A 3,919-nucleotide genomic window follows, 5' to 3' on the forward strand; every position below is an offset into this window, starting at 1 on the left:
CATATATATTTATTTATTTGCGGTCACATCGCAGCCAATTTATGGTGACCCCACAGGGTTTTCAAGGCAAGAGACGTTCAGAGGTTGTTTGACATTGCCTGCCTCTGCACAGCGACCCTGGTATTTCTTGGTGGTCTCCCATCCGAATACTAACTAGAGAGAGAGATATTTATTATTACCGCATTAACCATAATAGAGCCGACACTGCTTATCTTCTGAGATCTGATGAGATCAGGCTAGCCTGGGTTATCCAGTATTAATAATAACAAGACTGCCTCTGGTCATGTACCAAATATATTTTCTTCATGAACACAGCCCACCTCCACACATCTGAGATGAGAAAGCAGTAAGGGCTTGAGCTGAGGAATGTCTCTCCTTTTAGAAATTAATCACAGAGGAACAATTTTTTTGTAATGTTAAGGCTGAATTCTATATTCACTATACACATGAAGCTGCCTTATACTGCATTAGACCCTTGGCCCATCAAAGTCAGTATTGTCTACTCAGACTGGCAGCAGCTCTCCAGGGTCTCAGGCTGAGGTCTTTCGCATCACCTACTTGCCTAGTCCCTTTAACTGGAGATGCCGGGGATTGAACCTGGGGCCTTCTGCATGCCAAGCAGATGCTCTACCACTGAGCCATAGCCCTTCCCCTAATTTTTAAAATTTACACTGTAAAAATGTAGAAGAAAAAAACACAGCTCCTGGAGTATTTATGGTTCACAGAAAAGAATTACAACAATCATCCTATATACAGCTGCACTGGGAATTTACAATCGTTTTAAATTTATTTACTTGATTTATACCCTTTCTCTCCAATGGCGCTCCAAAGCAGCTCACTTTGTTTTCCCCACTTCCATTTTATCCTCACAACCCTGTGACGTAGGTTAAGCTGAGGGTGTGTGACTGGTTCAAGATCACCCAACAAGCTTCCATGACAGAGTGGAGATTGAGACAGAGATATGGAAATTGATTAAATTCGTAATATTGACAGTGCTTCAGAGATTTAAAAATAGTACAGTGAATGAAGCTTGCAGTGCCATCCTAAGCAGAGTTACATCTTTCTAAGTCCATTGAAGAGTGTACAGGTGTAACTCTGCTTAGGATGCTGCTGCTAGTACCCTCAGCTGCAGTGCATACAGAATGAGTGTAGCAATGGATATTTATTTTGTGGTGCTGCTTTTGTGATGCATCCCTTCTTCACTGAAGGACTTTGATTCATTGCTGCCACTGGGTTTCAGCTGGCCATTCTGTGTTGTGACTGTTACGCTGCAGTTTGCTTTGCTTGTTTTGCTTAATGTGGTGACTTGTTTAATTTTAATATTTTATTGTTATATTGATTGACTGGCTCAGTGCCTTGAACAAACAGAAAGGGGGAATATAAATATCCAGATAAGCAAACCTAAGGGAGCAAATGTCCCTTGACTTGATTAGCTGACTGACGAAACTTGATTCATTAGGAGGGAGAGTTTAAATACATGGAGTTGAGATGTAAAAGCACTCCTCTATTGGTTCTCGTAGGTTATCCGGCCTGTGTAACCATGGTCCTCTATTATTTGGAGGTTATTTTGGTTCTGGTGTGTTAAATGCAATATTAATATTAAAGACCAATTAAAGGCGACCCCTTCTTTCAACAGTGAAAATTCCACAGGAATATCTGTGTTAGTCTGTAGCAGCAAAAGCAAACAGGAGTTCATTGGCACTTGAAAGCCCTCTTCCAATTTAAGTTTTTGTCAGTCAGAGCTCACTTCATCAGATGCCGGAAGTGTCCATCCATTGCCCCTAGAGTTAAAGTTAGTTGTTAGGGCTGGAGACTGTACGCAACATGAAAGTTTATGCTGGAATACATTTTATTAGCCTTTTACAGTGCCACTAGATTCCTGCTTTATTTCTCACCAGACAGCAGGAGTGAATTCATTCAACTGTACATCACCTTTGCTTCCTTCAAGAATCTCAGAAAAAGGAATCTCTACTGTGGCTGGATATCTACAGAGGTTTACTGAATCCATCTTCCATTCGTTGATTAACGGGTAGGAAAGGCTGGTGATCAGTCCAGAAAGGCTATGCCTCGATCCACATTTCCTGAGCTGGGGCACTAATTTTCGAGTCAACGTGGGTCCTCTTTAGAAGAGTTGGTTTTTATATGCCGACTTTCTCTACCACTTAAGGGAGAATCAAACTGGCTTACAATCACCTCTTCCCCTCCCCACAACAGACACCCTGTGAGTTGGTGGAGCGGACAGAGTGTGACTAGTCCAGCTGGCTCCATGAGTAGAGTTGCCAGGTCCCTCTTCTCAACCGGCTTTGGGGGCAGAGCCTGAAGAGGGCAGGGTTTGGGGAGGGGAGGGATTTTAATGCCATAGATTTCAATTGCCAAAGCGGCCATTTTTCTCCAGGTGATCTGATCTCTATCGGCTGGAGATCAGTTGAATTAGCAGGAGATCTCCTGCTACTCCCTGGCAGTTGGCAACCCTAGGAGTGGGGAAACAAATCCAGTTCACCAAATCAGTGTCTGCCGCTCACGTGGAGGAGTGGGGAATCCAACCAGGTTCTCCTGTAAACTGGTGCTTTATATGTTTACCTGTGCTGGTCACTGACTGTAATAAAGATCACTCAATCAATCATTCAACCCAGTTCTCCAGATCAGAGTGCACCGCTCCAAACCACCACTCTTAACCACTATACCAAGATGGGACATGTTAGGGCTCTGTAAAAAGGATACATGGTGTGAAAAAGGGGTAGAAAATGTTCTCCCTGAACCCCAGCGTGTTGGCACTTAGAAGAAGACAAGGAGATGTTTTTTATATGCCGACTTTCTCTACCTTTTAAGGAGAATCAAACCGGCTTACCATCTCCTTCCCTTCCTCTCCCCACAACAGACACCTTGCGAGGTAGGTGGAGCCGAGACAGCTCCAGGAGAACCGTGACTAGCCCGAGGTCCCCTAGCTGGCTTCATGCGGAGGAGCGGGGAAGCCAACCCGGCTCACCAGACTAGAGTCCGCCGCTCATGTGGAGGAGCGGGGGATCAAACCCGGTTCTCCAGCTCCGAACCACCGCTCGGAACCGCTACAGCGCGCCGGCTCCCTCGAGCAGGTGGGCATCCCCGAATCGGGGCGCGTGACGTCTCCGGCTCGGCTCGGCTCCTGAGACCGGGGAACTCCCTTCCCGGGGATGGAGCGGCGCCAGCAGGACTAGACCCGCGGACGAGAACCCAGCGGACCAGGGGTTGGTCTGTTTGTTTGATTTAATATAATTTTTATTATTATTTTTATAATAAAAAAAGGAAAAATTATAATATACATAAAACAAAACACAGAGGGGGGGAAAAAAGAAAACATATAAAATACAAAAAAGAGCACTTATAAAACCATCACAGTTACATTGTATAGCATGAATCGCAAAATAGACAGTGCTCTAATAACCCCCACCCCCTAAAGTGTCCCCACCACCACTGGACTTCCGGAGAAGTGTTTTGCCAGTATCTAAAATTACTATTATTATGAACTTTACAAGTATAGTTAATGAATTATAATGTTTTTAATACAATAGAGATAATAATAGTAATTAATTATTATTATTATTAATAAAAAATAGTAATAGTAATTATTATCTCCATTGTATAAAAAACATTAATCTATAATTCATTAACTATACTTGTAAAGTTCATTTTCGTCCATTTATCCCAATATGCGGCGGCCCGGACCAGGTGTTTGGACAGGTGCGGCTGGCCGGCCGGCCGCGCAAAGGAAGAAGGCAGCCCCTCCCCTCCCCTTCCCTCCCCTCCCCGGTGTTGGAGGCAGCTGGGCCGGCGGCGCCCTCCTCCCCGGCCTGCGCAAGCGTCGACGGCCCCCTCTAGCGGCCGCCCGGAGCGCGAGCCTCGGGCCGGGCGGGAGGCTGCGCCGCGGCCGCCGGCTCCGGGG

The sequence above is a fragment of the Euleptes europaea genome, chromosome 13, assembly GCF_029931775.1.
Source record: "Euleptes europaea isolate rEulEur1 chromosome 13, rEulEur1.hap1, whole genome shotgun sequence".
NCBI classification, from domain to species: domain Eukaryota; kingdom Metazoa; phylum Chordata; class Lepidosauria; order Squamata; family Sphaerodactylidae; genus Euleptes; species Euleptes europaea.